Source organism: Fundulus heteroclitus, chromosome 21, assembly GCF_011125445.2.
Source record: "Fundulus heteroclitus isolate FHET01 chromosome 21, MU-UCD_Fhet_4.1, whole genome shotgun sequence".
Classification (NCBI taxonomy): domain Eukaryota; kingdom Metazoa; phylum Chordata; class Actinopteri; order Cyprinodontiformes; family Fundulidae; genus Fundulus; species Fundulus heteroclitus.
Window position 1 is genome coordinate 19,041,313 of NC_046381.1, and position 16,873 is coordinate 19,058,185.

At 41.0% G+C, this 16,873-nt stretch overlaps 1 pseudogene; it reads left to right on the forward strand.

Annotated features, from left to right (window-relative positions):
- The first annotated feature begins 1,048 nt into the window (after positions 1–1,048).
- On the forward strand, positions 1,049–16,873 carry LOC118556972 (annotated as a pseudogene).

The window sequence follows — 16,873 nt, forward strand, 5'->3', positions numbered from 1 at the left end:
GGGAACTTTTGGCCCTTTTCAGCACCCCAGAGGTTGTTAAAATCTTCTGAGTTTTCTGCTGTTCTCTAGACAAGTGGTTCTGTTTTCAGGCCGCAGATTGATAAAATTAGATTAAGGTCTGGGCTTTGACTAGGCCACTCTAGCGCTCTAAAAAAAAACGCTTTGATCTAAACGGGGCTAGAAGGACATTCCGGAAAACCTGCGATTGCGCTACCTGTCCGTCGCTGAACAGTTGTTCTCAGAGTAAAGTCGTGATGGTTTAATTTCTTTCGCCTTTCCCTTCCTTTCCTGTCATCACCCCCGCCCCCCCCCACACACACGACACACAGGCACACACACACACAACTTAGCCATCTGTGAGTCTTTAGCAATCTCTCGGCTTCTAAAAATAAAACATCGACTGTGGGGCAATGAGGCCAGTCAAATCCAAAGGCCAACTCTATGGCACTTGAATATAAATATCCTAACGCAGAAGTTCATCCCAGCCTTTCCTGTAGCGCCCATGTTGGCCTGGCTGTGGATGTGTTGGTGCAGCTTCTGAACTACCACTTGTAGCGCTGACTGTAAGTTTGGAGGGGCTCGTCCTGCTTGTTTTGCAGCTTCTGGTTTCCTTCTATTTAGCCCCAGTCAACTCTGACCCGCTTCCCTCACCTTGCTAATGGAAAGCAGCACGGCGCGGATGTTTTCGACTTGTCTGTTCCTACGTGTAATTGCTTAAAAAATAGATCCGTATGATGTTGTATTAATTTGTTCGGGTGACCATATGATATCTGCCGATACGACAAAGTCTGTTGCGATTTCCGAAGCGGTGCGACATCATCTGCCCGCCTAACACTATTTAACTCACAAAAAAATCAGATTTTATCTCTAAGCAGGCATTTAAATCAAAAACAACATTCTTCTAAATTTAAAATAATAAAAGTAGACCAGCTGTTCACTTTAGTCTCAAAATGAAATAAAGGTGCATCTTTAAAAATGACAAATGGGTTGATGTTTTGATTTTTGCATCGATGTATTTGGATCGTTAATCATCTAAATTGATATATCGATGTATATCGTAATAATGACGTCCTTAAAGTTGATAAAGAAAAGTCTTTCAAACTAAATAAGCAAACTCATTATACTTGGTAATTCGTTTCAGTAAGGAATGTATTACTTTTTACCCGTCTGTGTGTGGAAGAACTAATTTTAGTGGACTATATATATATAATATATATATATATATATATATATATATATATATATATATATATATATATATATATATATATAACTTTTTTATTTCTTTTTTTTAACTTGTAAGTCACATTTGATTTCCTCATATTGATAACCTGCAGCGTTTGGGTTTGTTGGTGTCTCACGTCTTCCCTCCTCCTCCTCCTCCGTCTCGTTGCAGAACATCGCCGAGTTCGACCTGAGGTCCATAAACTATGAAGTGAAGTCGCCGCGGTGCCACGAGCTGATCTCGGTGGCGCCTTCCTTGCGACCAGCAATCAGCTTCAAACTTCAGCAGCGAGCACGGAGGCGGAGCCAGTGGGCCACCCGTGGTCACGTCCTCCCTGAGGGAAGCACACCGAGGTCAGTCGGCCACACCAGCCGCTTCATTTCACTACACACGGAGCGTGACTTCCCCTTCTGCTGCGTGATTTCAGAGTCCCGCTAAGATGTTTGGTCTCGTCTTCATCGGCCTCGCTGACTAACTAAGACCTTATTTTGGCCCTGAGAAGCTTGTAGTTGATCATTCAAGTAATGAATTTAGCTTCAGGTGTCTTTGGTGTGACAACGCTTGGCCTCTTGAGCTCGCGTACATAGTTTGTGGCTGATCTCAGTACATTGTTGAGAGCGGCTTGAAGAACCTGTTCTCCAGTGGATGTATGTTCCGCGTCGCGGTTCCTCTTCATGACGCCGCACGTCGACAATGACTCGGCGTTTTTTTGCTCCCTTGTTCTGTCAAATACAGTTGTTGACGTGCAAGATACAGAGGATTTCAAGCCAACCTCGAGGCTCTGACATCCGAGGGCTTGATGTTGTGCAAACGCGTCTACGCAGCAGGATCCTGGGTTTAATGTAATAAACAACAAATGATACCTTTCAGAAGCCTTCAAAGCCCTGGAACGTTCTCACGCTTCGTCACCAATTTGGATTTTATGTGAAAAAAAACGTCCTGAAAGTAAATAAACCGAATGCAAGCAGTCACCTTTAGATGTGACCTAACTATTTAATAGAGGCTACCTGTATAAAATAATATAATTTAAACCTTGGTCTAAATAAAGCTGTTCTTTGAAGCCGTTTAATAGAGAACATTAGTAAACAAACAGGCGACCAACGAACATAAGCAGGCAAGTCAGGTTGAGTTGTGGGGAAGTTCAAATTGTGTTTGTTGATAAAATCCCATTTAGAATCTGCTTCTGATCCATTCATGGCATCTGTCTAGCAACAAAAATGTGTTTTCCACAAATAAAGCATTGATGGACTCAGGAAGGTGGATTTTTGTTTCCAACAGAGTTTTGGTGATTTGCGACAGACAAAGCAAATCGTGTTTTTGTAGGACATCTGAAAATGACCACAGAGCCGTTTACTTGTTGAGAATGTGCTGCATTGAGGGTTAATGCTTATCATAATCCAGATTAAAAACATGATCATCCTTGTATCAGGCAAACGTTCTCAGTACATTAAAGTAATCGGGGCAACTACCAAAAAAAACAAATGCGTCCTTTTTTCAGTTTTTACACAACAGGGGGGGGAAAACTGACAAAGGACTCGTTTATCCTGTTGGATCTCGCTCTCCTAACGCAAGCGATGCAAATTCTGTGGGGAAAATTAATGACCGCCCGTGCTCCTCTCCGCTGACGTCTCCATGGCCAGGAGACGCTCAGTGCCCCCCCGACTCGGTGGGAGTTTCAGTGCAGCCATCCTCAGAAACTGGCTCCGTTTACAAAAACCTAGAAACGTTTAATGTCGTGACTCTGAGCTCTCTCTCCTGGCAGGACTGTGAGTTTACCTGTGAGCGAGCGCAGCTGTAAGTAAAGGAGCGACAACTTACATTAAAGGCGGCGGCACACCTGGTTTGTACCGCGCTGACGCCGCAGGAGCTCGTGCGTGGCAGAATCGTAAAATTTAGCTCTGTATGTACCCTGTCTCATGTCCGCCTTATTATGTGGCAGCCTGGAGACAGAAATAGCTCAGGGTGCGATGTGGTGCTATTTAGAAAGAGTCATTTTAAGAAAATTAACCGTGAACACACACAGACGTCTAATAACAGGGTTCCCACAGGTCCTTGAAATCCTTGAAAGTTTGTGAGTCTGAAAAAATTAATTCAAGGCCCTTGAAAGTTTTTGAAAACAGCCAAAAAATCACCTTGTCCTTGAAAGTCCTTTAATTTTTTTGTGGGGTTGAAAGTTCACACGGATGACGACTCGTGTCATTATTTTACTACCACACGATCTTTTAAAATTGTGTTGATTCTGCAGACTTTTAATTTGTAAAAGTACGTTCGCTCTTCTTCGTTAGTTGGTAGGCTACGGTTTAGGCCTTCGTGCGTCCAATAGGTTACATTCACGCAGTGTTGCCAACTCAGCGACTTTGTCACTATATTTAGCGACTTTTCAGAGTCAAAGTCAAAAACTAGCTTAATCAAAGATGAAAGTAAGTGAAACAAATTGATATAATTCTGAACATCTCAATGCTGCACATTTTTCCATAAAATTCCATGAAACGGTAGGCTAATGTAGATCTTATATGTAATGTAGTATGGCATAGCCATGTACTGTGGATATAAATGTAGGCTATGAATATGATCAATATCAATGTAGGCTATAAATTAAGTCCACTTTCTTGCATTGTTTCTGACCCAACAACTTCTATGCCGTTTAGTCTTTTATTGAATTTGCATTGTATTAAAATATGATAACCTATTCAGCGGTCACAGTAGGTAAATGCCGCCACGTGTGGTCCTTGAATTTGAGGAAATTGGTCCTGGAAAGTCCTTGAAAGGTCCTTGAATTTGATGTTCCCCAAGGTGTGGGAACCCTGTAATAATTTACTGCATGCTGTGACTTTCTTGGGGGGGATTTTGTTGGCAGGGCGGGACCCCCCCCCCCTCCTCTTGTTGAACGGTAGTGAAAACCGCCAAACTTTGAGCATCTCTCAGTGCGGTGTTTAGCTGAAAATGGAAAGAGTTGGACAGAGCAGCGGACCCAGTAAGACATGAACGACCAACTCGCCTTACAAGCACGGCGAGCAGCTCTAATTGGAGAAGCAGCCAAAGAGGCCTGTCCTCTGTCTAGGAGCTGGAGAGATGCACCATACGGACCATACGAAGCCCCCGTTTGCCTCGACCTACATGCAAAACTCTTTGTGCGGGGTAGGAAACTAATACTGCACATCATCCGGCACCATCCCTGCCATATTAGATGCTGGTGGCAGTATGGGGCTGTGGGAATGGTTCAGTGTGAGCATTTCTGAGTTGGTGGGAGGATGGATCGAGCTGAACGCGGGACAACACAAAAGGAGAAATAATCTCAGGGCAGGGTTTAAGCGCTGATGTTCACTGATGCCCCTGAACCCAGCCCGTCTGATCTCTAGTTGTTTTGTGAAGAGGACTGGGTAAAAGCTTCAGTCTCTAGGAGATGAACGACTAAAGCCCCCCCAAAAAAGACGGAAGACGTGGTTCTGCAAAGAGTCGACTCATGTGGGCTGAGTACAAATGCGTGGCACATTTTCTGATTTTAAGACTTTAAGACCTGTGTATCATCCTCCCTTTTCACCGTCTGTTGGTCTTTCACTGAAAGTTTAGTAAAATATGTTGAGATGACCAAACGTAACCAGATGTGTAATGTTTGTATTGGGGATTTTCCAGAGTTTTGTGCCTTCCCTCCGTCAGTTCCTTCTGTTTTGGTTCTGTTTTCACTCTTTCCTTGTTCTCTGCCAGCCCCACCCCAGGAGAACGCCCTGCAGCACCTCTTCGACGGCCTCCATCTGCAGAACACCTCGGCTTTACAACAAACAGGTGCGCCCTGGTAAAACGTGTCCAGGTTACGCAAACGTGTGTTCCTCTGACCCTTGTGTCGCTTCATGTCTCGTGTGTAGAGGACGCTTGTTTAGAGCTGAAGAGAGCCATAGAGGCGGGGGACGTGCAGAGCGCCTCCGTCTTTGCCGCCTCACTCGCCCGCAGACAGGCGGCCCTGAAGATCCAGCCCTCCACCAAAGTATATGAAGACACTGAAATAAGGTAAGGCGGTGATGCTCCGGCGGATGAAAGCGCCGTCACTCATCATCTATCTGACGCTCCGCTTCGTTTTGCTTCATCCGCAGCTTGGCCGTCATGGTGGAGGATTCTTCCTCATCCTGTTGCATCACTGTGAAAGTTTTCCCTCACATGACTACTGCGTCGTTGAAACAGCAGGTTCGCGTCGACTTCCTCGCGTTCCCTTTATGTTTCCGCCTTGCTGATTTGTAAATAAGGCTGTTTTGTGTGTGTCTTCCAGATGTTTCTCGAGTACGGCTTCCACCCGCGGGTGCAGCGCTGGGTCATCGGCCAGTGCTTGTGCGCCGACCTCAGGTCTCTGGCGTCATACGGCGTCCGTCAGGACGGCGACACGGCCTTCCTGTACCTCCTGTCGGCCCGCCACTCTCGCCTGACCGTTCAAGTCCTGCAGCAGGACCAGGAGAGCGCCCTCCTCCTCAGCCCTCCGCTGTCTTTTCAGAACCCCTCGCTCCCTGCTGCCTCCACAAACGGCCCCTCCTCCCAGGACTGGAGGCCGTACACCACGCTACCTCCAAGGCTCCACAGGAGCAGCAATAACGGTGAGAACGCGTCTGCGCCGCACTCAGTACGGAGGCCAATATGAGATGAAAGAGAGGCTCACACAGACGGGGAGCTGCAACAGCCAATACAGTCTCTCTTTGACTTTGAACAGTATTTCAAAGGGTGAGCAGAGATTGGCGGGACAGATGGGGATTTGTCGCGTAGCTCGTTGGGCCAATCAGGGCCAGTCCTGGTTGAACGCCTTGATTTGGGATCATAACAGGACAACCCTGATATGTGGCTTATTAAATGGACAAAGTAGTTGTAATGTAGCATTGAGAACAATTTCATTGTTGTAGCTATTGTTATTTGTGTGAATTAAAAATCTGATGTCATATGCAAACTCTTTTTTTTTTTTTTTTTTTTTTTGCTCCCTTTCTCCTGCAGGTGGTTCAGAGAGACAAAACTTTGGTGATGTTGGAGATCTCCTCAACTTCCAAATGCCTGAACCTCATGAAGTTCTGAGCCCCAACACTACTTCCACGCAGGTAAAACAACACTTATGGCCCCTCTGATGGAGCTTTTATACAATTTCCTTGTTTTTCTTTAGATGTCAGGCACATGTTGACAGTTGTTGAGCTTTTTTCTCCCCCCAAATAAGCTAGATACCCTGTGGCTCAAAAGCAAACTAAGACCACCAGTTGAACAGATCATGTCTTGTAGAATAAAGAAAATTAAATTTTAAAGTTCAATTTGCAACATCTGCATACGATTAGTGAAGGAATCTTGTTATAATTATTACGGACAACATATGTGTGCAAAAATAATAAGAGAATTATGATGTTTTGTTTTATCACAGTGTCATTCTTATACTGTTGTCTGCCTAATAAAACTTATAGACAGACTGTCAGATGATCCATGCTGTGGAATACCCTTCAGATTTTCTGCAATGCTAGACAATATCCTAGTTAACAGCAAATCTATGCCTTTAATCGTGGAAAATTTGAATTTTCTTCTCAAAACATTACAACTTTTTGACATCAGAGATTTTTTTTTCTCCCAAATATGCAAAACTAATCTAAAAAATACAAAGTATTCATGCACCAAACAACATTTAATTTAAAACTAAAATGATGTGCTTTTGTTTACGTACTAAAAGATTAAGCATGCAATGTTTTAATTAAATTAAATTATTTTTTTAACAAAGTGTTGTGTAAATAATTGCCTTTTAAATAAATGTTGAAATTCTTTTCTTTCTTTTTTTTTTTGGGGGGGGGGGGGGTCTCAGTTGCAAAAAATAAATAAAAAGTAGTCAATTTTAAGCAATAAGAACAGGATTTGGGTCACTTTCTTTATTGATGCTTGGTGTATTTAGCGAAGTTTAATGAATTAATTAAAAATCAAAGCTGGTGCATCAAATCTGCTCCTGAGCTAAAGTTGTTGGATAGACGGGGTCTTATTGACTGAATTTTAAAGATAACAGAGAGAAAGTGTTAATAGACAAATGCGTTGTGTAATTCTTAACATTTTCCATTGTAAGACAATTTAGATTTGTCTGCAATAATGTTGCCCTTGTTAAAAAACGTAAAATGAACCGCGCCTTTTAGAGGAACAAACAAATATTGTCAATGCTACAAGGTAACAACAGAGCTAGTTCCTTTCTTGATCCAAAACAAAGACTCAAACACATATATAGTCAAATCCTGATTAACTTAATGCTGATGTTATCAGCTGGCGGAGCTTAGTTATTAAAGTGTTGTTGTTGTTTTTTTGTTTTTTTTAAATGTGTGCATTTTTAATAGCGTTCACCTTTTGCTTCAGGGTTGGTCGTGTCCATCTTGTACGTTCATCAACAAACCAACGCGGCCGGGCTGCGAGATCTGCAGCACCAACCGCCCTGAGAGCTACGTTGTCCCTGGAGGATACCAGCCTGACGCCCTGGAGCTGAGAAGGATCCAGCAGGAGAAGGAGGCCATCAGACAGTACCAGCAGGTATTAAAAAAATAACGACACTCCCGCCTCCCTTTGTACCACTCCTTATACAATACACCAACAATTTTAAGAGGTGTTTTCCTCAAGTTGTGTGCGTGCAGGAACTTTTTTTTTTTTTTTTTTCATCTAAATTTTGTACTGGCTAAGCTTTTCCGCGGCATTCAAACGCTACATACAGGACTGTCTCAGAAAATTAGAATATTGTGATAAAGTTCTTTATTTTCTGTAATGCAATTAAAAACATGAAATGTCATACATTCTGGATTCATTACAAATCAACTGAAATATCGCAAGCCTTTTATTGTTTTAATATCGCTGATTATGGCTTACAGCTGAAGAAACCCAAATATCCTATCTCAAAATATTAGAATATCGTGGAAAAGTATACTAGTAGGCTATTCAACTAGTCACATGAATCGTCTAATTAACTCGAAACACTGCAGGGTTTACTGAGCCTTGAAAAACACTCAGCTTGGTTCAGTAAACTAAATCACAAGTATGGTAGTGGTTAAGTGACGACATAAGATTCTCACAGTAACTGGTGTACTGACCATGGCATTACTGTCCTTGATTGGCCTGCCAATTCCCCTGACCTGAACCCCATAAAGAATTTGTGGGGTATTGTGAAGAAGAAGCAGAAAGACACCAGAGCCAACAATGCAAATGAACTAAAGGCCGCTATTGAAGCATCCTGGGCATCCATAACACCTCAGCAATGCCACAGGCTGATTGCCTCCATGCCACGCCGCAATGATGCAGTAATCTGTGCAAAAGGATTCCCAACCAAGTACTGAGTGCATTAATGGACATTTTCAAATGTTTGATTTTGTTTTGCTGTTATCATTTTTTTTTTCACTTGGTCTGAGGAAATATTCTAATATTTTGAGATAGGATTTTTGAGTTTTCTTCAGCTATACGTCATAATCAGCGATATTAAAACAATAAAAGGCTTGTGATATTTCAGTTGATTTGTAATGAATCCAGAATGTATGACATTTCATGTTTTTTAATTGCATTACAGAAAATAAAGAACTTTATCACAATATTCTAATTTTCTGAGACAGTCCTGTAGATGGTTCGCTGAAAAAAAAATGTAAGCGAACACACGGCAGTTCGAACTGGTCAAGACGATGTGAGAGAAGCTCGAAACTGATTGAAGGCTGCCAGTGAACCTGAATCATTCAGACTCACTCAGGTTGACTCTCTTCTCTTTTGTCTCTGTTTTTCTGAAGGAGAAAGGGAGAAGAGAGATGCTGAGGAGTGCTGGGCCTCATAACAACTCATTGCTGTTTAACCTGGACCAGGACTACTGAACAAACTCACTGACACAGGCACACTCCACCGCAGACACCAGACAAACCAGCCATCATGCACAGCCCAGTTCATGTATATACATTTACATACTTGAGCTTAGATCCCCCTTTTTTTTTCTTTTTTTTCGCTGAAGTATAATGGCTTTTAAACGGTTTCTTTGAGCTGGATTGTTGCCGCCAAAAGCATAGTTAAACTATGTGTTGTTTTAATGTTGATGAAGAAGCCGTGCAGGTGATGGAACCCAGAATGTGAGCAAAAACGTGCAAAAAATAAAGTAATAATAATAATGCTCCGCAATAAAGTCAACCTTGACCGACAATGCTGACGAGTAACAACAAGTTATATTTTTATAAACTCTTTGGTAGCTCTTGTTGCCAGAAAATTGAATGTATTGACCCTTTTTTTTTTTTTTGGAACAGTGCTTGTTTTTACCTTGTGATAACAGCTGAAAATAAAAGGTTTTAACGGTTTGTGGCTGTGTTGGACTGAATGTATCGTTGAGAGGATTAATCGTAGCATCATTTGTTTGTTAAACTAAAACTACCTTTATACCAAAACAGGAAGAGCGTAGCGTTAATGCCTCTACGCCGAGAGAGAGACACCCTGAATATGTGCCATTGTTCCCCTTTCAGATGCAGCGCATTTCTTCCTCCACGCTGACAAATTTAGAACGGGGAATTGTCACTAAAGTTTTAATTATACAGTTAATTCTTTTTGAAATGCGTCAGGGGATGCGCTTCTAAACTGATTTGTTTTCGCATCCTCCTCATCGGTCGCTGCTGCCTGCTTGTTCGCAGAAACGCCATGAGTTCCCATTCACGCCGCCCTGAAGAGAGAAACCATCTTAAGAAACATCCTCCCTGATGAATAGGAAGTTTGATACTGTGATTCAAGCAGTAGCGTGGGAGGATTTTGCTCGTAGGCCTTGGGTGCTGAAATGGATTAACCATATTCACAAAGTATCCTAGGACTAAAAGTAGCTCTTAGTGATGTAATTTCAGGAAAAATCTGAGAATTGCCCGAATTTTATGATACTACTTAGAATTTCACCTAAGTAAGATAAAAAATATCCACATCTTAGGCCTTAAGAGAAGTGAACAAATGTTAGTGGTAAGGAAGACTTTTGGCGAGCCTTAAGCAGGTGGAAACGGAGAGAGCTGATTGGCTGATCCACCACCTAAACCAGGAGTGTCCAAATTTTCTGCACAAAGAAAAAACGAAATTGTCAAGTCAAAAGTACTGGAGGGCCAAAAAAAATATAATAAAAGATTTTTTTTATATATAACTCAAAAATTATGGGATTTATTTTCCTGCTCTAAAAAATATGATCAGTTTAATAAAAAAATTGTTTGATTCCCTGTAGGAAAGGCATGTGTAAATTACTGTAGATCCAAAGCTTAAAACAGGTTTTGCTCATTTGCTTTATGAAAAGATGGTCACCCAGTTTTGCTAATTATTTAGGCTCGGTTTAAAAAAAAAAAAAAGCTGGATTCTTTTTGGTCTCGCAGTCTAAGAACAGGATTTGGATCAGTGTTTCTTTTGAAAACACTTGGTTTATTTAGCTAATTTTATTACATTAATTCAAAACAGATTTTAATGCAAAAAGGTCTGCATTTGAGTTAAAGTCCTCAGAGACGTGGTCCTATTTACTATGAAATTAAAGAGAATGAAATAAAACAAAAAGTGTGGTTATTAAAAGATTAATACCTCGTGTTGTACATAACATTTTCAATTGTAAGATCTCAACCTGTCTAAATAATTTTGCCCTAATTAAACATTAAAAGTTTCCATTCAATTATGTTGATAAGATGAGCTTTATCTTCCCCATGGGAGGAAATTAATTATTTTCAGCACCCAGACAGGTTAAAGGTGCAGCTCTAGTTAGGTAAATTTATTGAGAATAAATGACAGAGTGGCGGCACGGCAAAGAAAGCTAGAATTAAACAGGAGAGTTCTGAAAAAAGCTGCTGCTGAATGTTCAAAAATCAGCAGCTTATTCAATAACATGAGCTCACGTTTGAAACGTCAAATGAGGACAATGAAATGGCCAAGGAAAGATGTTGAACTTGCCTGTAAACCACCCTACAAGTTAATTACCAAGTCACTGACTTAGGTGATGTTGTGGTGGATAATGTTATGTTATATAGTTAAAATAATTGAAAGATGCAACGCCACATAACTGGGAATTTTTGTCTTGTAGCCCCTCAGAGTCAGAAGCAAGATACAGCACCAAGTACCAGCCATGAGCCCACAAGTCCTGAGTGGGCAGGTAGGATTATTCATTAAGTGAATATTAGAATTAATCTAATGAAAAGTATGGTGCTGTTCTGTGTGTATACTGCCCTGAGAGGTTAGATGATTCAGCTCTACATACATGAAACTGCCCTGATTTTATCAGGTTGCTTTGTGACAAGGGGTGATTCTTTTATGTTGAGATTTAGGACATTTTTCAAAATAGAAGTGAGCGATATGGACTTGTAGTAATGTGTGATAATGATAAAAGTCATGATAAAAGACCACAGCTTCCTGCAGTCTTTTTCAGGTAATCGTGTGGCTGTAACTGCATGTCAATTATTGCCCGATAAGCACCAAATCTGTCCCTAAAAACATTAAGAAATGTAACATATATTAAAATAAAATTCAGTTCATTTGGGCTAAAGTTACATTAAAACATTGTATTTTCTTTTATTAGCAAACTGCACACGGTAACTGCATTTAATTATATTTTTGAATTTATTGATATTTACTGATGCTCTCAATGAACCAACAATGGAGAAAATGGAAAAAATAACAATCCTGGCTGCAATGTTGGCCATTTTGGGGGTTTCAGACACCACTAGTTGGATTTTATCGTTATCAAGATAAATCCAAATTCTTATCACAATAAGGAGTCCTAGTTCTTTATTACACTCCCCAATGTTACATTTCATTCATTGTACTTTGTACTCTGTTAATTTTTCCAATAGGTATCACAAAGACCGACAGACAGACTGATAGATAGGTACTCGGGATGCAAGTTATCGATTAATGAGTTAATCTAAGGTTCATTGATCTTTTCGATTGACTAACGGTTAATTGATAAGCGACCATTTTCTTAAAAACCCTAGTTTTCTCGTGTATCAAGAGGGGCTTTCCATATAATGAAGGGCTAATTTTTATCTTTTTTATTTTTCCATATGCTGAATTTTAAAAGACATTATATTTTAACAATTTGGTAAACAAAAATTGTGGTTTTCTCACACATTATTTAACTTGGACATAGTTATAAAATATAACAAAACTGAAATATATTAGGTTACTAAACAGAAACAAATAAATTCATGAGAATAAAACATATGAAACACTAATAATCGCCACAAAAGCCCTCAACATCAGCTGTGCTTTTAACATCATGTCTTTTTGTATCATGTTACAATTTTTTGCGTAATCCCCTCTGTTTTTCTATCACATCCTTACCTTCTGAACAGTCAGTTAGTTTTGGTTGAGAAACTGACACTGCTCCGCCAGGCAGCACGGCCAAATGGGTGCTGTTTACCAGTCATCTTAAGGAACGTGTTGAGTGTTTATATTTAAAAACAGAACCGCATAAAGATAATTTTTCATCCTCATTAAACAGTGCAAAAGTAACCCCACACCAGATTCCATTTGGACTGTTTTATGTTGCGTCCTTCATTACTTTTTTCTCTTACTACTACGGTGTGGCTCCACTTTAGAATGACCGGCAGCGCCTTCTTCTGGATGGTGGCAATACTACAACACTAAGAAGGTCTAAGCGGATGTTATCAGTTATGCTGGTTCACACGGCAGGATTTTAAAACAGTCGGATGATTTTTCAAAGCCTGACAGACACCACACGTAACAATAAAAAATCCTAGCTAAAACAGGTTTGGTCGTACAGTGTTGTGTCCGGTAAGACCACAAGCTCAACACACCACACGAACAGATTTCACTTATGATCATTCAGATGTCAGGCAGAAAGTCTTGCGAAGATCAAGCGTATGTTCAGAGTAAATGATCATGGACGACCAGGAACAATAATGGTGATAGTTTTTGGACAGATTTTTACAGAGAAAAAAACATAACAAAAAGAAACAAAACATGTAAGATAAGCAGACCAGAAATAGAGCAGATAACAACATCATATACCTATCCTGTGTAGTTAAAAATTCAGTGGGGTTTCACAGCAACAACAGACCGTTGTGGAAACAGCTGTTGTCGGTAGCAGGATGTTGTGTAGATTCAGATTAGAAACACTAGGTGTTGTTGTTGCCTACTGCTCCTTTAAACAGTCCTGTTTGAGGTACAGTAGAATAGCCAAGACCACTGTAGTTTGTAATGAATAGAAATAATCCTCAGAAATAATGCTTTCCTAATAGTTGTGCTTACAGTGTATAATAATCGATAATTCAGTAATCGAGGAAATTAATTGTTGCCAGTTTGATAATTAGACTGTTTCCTTAAAGGAACTATACCTACTCTGCTACATATTCTTCTGATGCTAGCCAGGAAGCTGATCACGGTCAACTGGATGAAGTCTGATCTACCAATTATTCACCACTGGATACGAAAGAATTAAACACGTCTACAAATGGAAAAATTAACTGCTCAACTACAAATGAAAGTGCATTACTTTTAAAGAGTATATGGAATCCTATTACAAATATTCTTCTTTTCCTTGGCTGATGTCTGATCTATATATCCGACTTAACCCTGTGTGATGAAAAACTGTTTTTCTATTTAAAGCTACGTAATATGCTTAAAAAAAGACCAAAAACCGTTTGATCATGGTAAAAAAGGTTATATACACCAAGCCTCCATCTTGATAGTATTTTGATGGTACTTTTTGAGCCAAAAGATCATTTGGTCTCTGAGGCATGACGTGTGGCGACATCTAGTGGCAGTATCACAGAACTGTCATAATGCCAGTTTGCTTAATTTATAAATCAATTGTAAATTATGCTGGACCGAGCCTGACCCTCTGCAATGCCTCGCAATAAAGCGCCATCCCGGCGTGATCGAAGACCAACCATTATTAATTAAATACGGACGGACGGACGGACGATCTACAGCAACTCTAACAGCCTCATATCAGAACAGTTACTCACGTCAATCAACTCTGCGGTCATTTCTGAGCATCGGCAGGTTTAGCATCCGCTCAATGAACACCAACAGTTCTAGTTTTTTCCCTCTTGGAATCATATATTTTGTACTTTTTTTCCCACTGGATCTTAGACCATTCTTCATTGTTTCGATGGGAGATGCTAATAGCCGTTAGCCGCCTCCTTGTTTTAACCCCTGCTGTGCATGCGCAGTACATACTTTTGAAAAATTGAGCAAAAACAAGGCATAAAACACCGAAATAACATCTAATACGCCAGCAGGACGTGAGCTAGTGACATATAAATAAAAAGTCAAATAACGTGGCTATGCACCTTGTAAGTGTTGACCATTCACATAAGAAAATATCGTAGCAAATTATGTCAAGGAAACCTTCCTGGAGGAAGCCTTGTTTCCTCCAGAGGCTTGTGCACGAGCTTGAGCCGCATGTCGAGGGTTTCTCATTGAGAGAAAACATTCGGGGTTCGAGACTTCAAACTAAACTGTTCTCCTGGTCTGAATTTGTGCAGGATCAGGGATAGTTGCTTTAATGGTAAAATACATAAGACTGACATTTATCTATTAAATCATTTAGTACTCTGACTCAAAGCAGCGCTAATGTACCCCTCAGGCAAAGGAGCAGGAGCGAAGGGAGAACTTTGACCGGCTGGTGAAGATGGACGGTCAGGACCTGGTGCCCAACCCTGAGCTGGTGGATTGTAAGATTTGCTTCGTGGACCTCCAGTCAGGAGAAGGTGTCCTCCTGAGGGAGTGTCTCCACTGTTTCTGCAAGTAAGATGCCAGAGTAGGAAGAGACTGTGTTTTTTTACAGTACCTGGTATCTGTTTTATATGATTGAACGCTGTCTGTTTCTCAGAGAGTGTTTACGCTCCGTCATCATGCTGAGCGAGGAGCCTGAGGTGTCCTGTCCATACAGAGACGACACATATGCCTGTCCCTGGGCCCTGCAGGAGAGGGAGATCCGAGCTGTGAGTTGCACGTCGCCAAAAACTGGCCCAATTAGCACTCTTGAAAGCTGCATTCCCTCATAATACTCAACGTTTCGCCTTTCCAGCTGGTGCCTCCAGACGAATACGAGCGCTGGCTGCAGAGAAGCCTCTCTGTGGCGGAGTCTCGCTGCGAGGGCAGCTATCACTGTGCGACTCCGGATTGCCAGGGATGGTGCGTGTACGAGGATACCGTCAATGTCTTCCACTGCCCCGTCTGTAGGAAACACAACTGCCTCATTTGCAAGGTCAGAAATGTACAGATCGCACACCTCCAGACTGAACTTTGTCTCAGGGAGTTTAAAGAAAGCAGATAAAACTCATCCAGGTGAACAGTAGAAAGTTCTTGGACTGCAGTGCCAGTGAAAAGTTCCCAAACACTCACCGGGGACATGAATGTAATATTCAATGTTTGAGGTTCATAAATGCATTGGAACTTTTTTGTTTTTTTTCAGGGAGCAATTATGATACAACAAACTAATTGGTTTCAATAAGATTTATGTGCTTAAGTTGGATGTTTTATGTGGATTTTCTTCTGAAAGTTACACATAAAGCTCAAATATGTCCATATTTATTCATACTATTATTCGGTTAAAAATCCCTTTGAGCATTACACTTTGACCAAACGCTTTAGGAGCCACCAACAAGCTTGTGGCATACCTCTTTGTAGACTTTCCATTGGGACTAGATTTTTATTTTTGTTTTCTCAGCAGATCAGAGTGCTTGAGACAAGCCTGGATTCAAGAATCTTACTGTCGTACCCTTTAACTTTGACTCTCATATTTTCCGTCCCCGTTTTCCTCCTAAGGCCATCCACGAGGGAATGAACTGCAAACAATACCAAGACGATCTTGCAGCGCGTGCCATAAACGACTCTGCTGCTAGAAGGACGACACATCTACTAAAGGTTGGCTGCGAAATAACACTTTGAAGCTAGGAAGTGTCTTTGGAATCACTCTTTGACCTAGTTTGTATGTCTTTTTCCTTTTTTTTTACTATCTTGCTCAAGAGTACTCATTTTGTCGGTTCGCTGTTAAGAATGAACCAGTGGCTTTGTATCACCAGAAAGCAGTTGGTATCAGCTTGCACCAACCACATCCTCTCATCTCTTTCTCTTTCTTTTTTTCCCTCTCTCTCTCTCTCTGCTGTCGTTGTCTGGGCCACAAACAGACTCTTGTGCAGTCAGGCGAGGCCATGCACTGTCCTCAATGTGGCATCATTGTGCAGAAGAGGGATGGATGTGATTGGCTGCGCTGCACAGTCTGTCACACTGAGATCTGCTGGGTAACCAGAGGGCCTCGCTGGGGACCCAAGGTGAGAAATCTGTCCTCAGCACGTTGCTTATGCTTTTATTTTAGCCACATTTACCATTCTCCTTGTCTGTGAAATAAATCCTTTAGAAGCAGTGTCTTCTTAAGAATGTCTTTATTATATGTATGGATGACATAAAGTTAAATGGAGCTAAATTAAATGTAGCATAATGCTACTTTTTTGTGGCTGTATGCATTACAGCTTAAATGTGATTTTAATTTTGCATTTTTTTTATTTTCAAAGGGTCCTGGAGACACCAGTGGAGGATGTTGCTGCAATGTCAACAATCAGAAATGTCATCCAAAATGCCAAAACTGTCACTGAGACTCAGGAAAGGGATTCTTGGACATCTCTGGATGTAACTAGCACAGGGACGACGAATTCAAGCATACAACTGAGTCATATT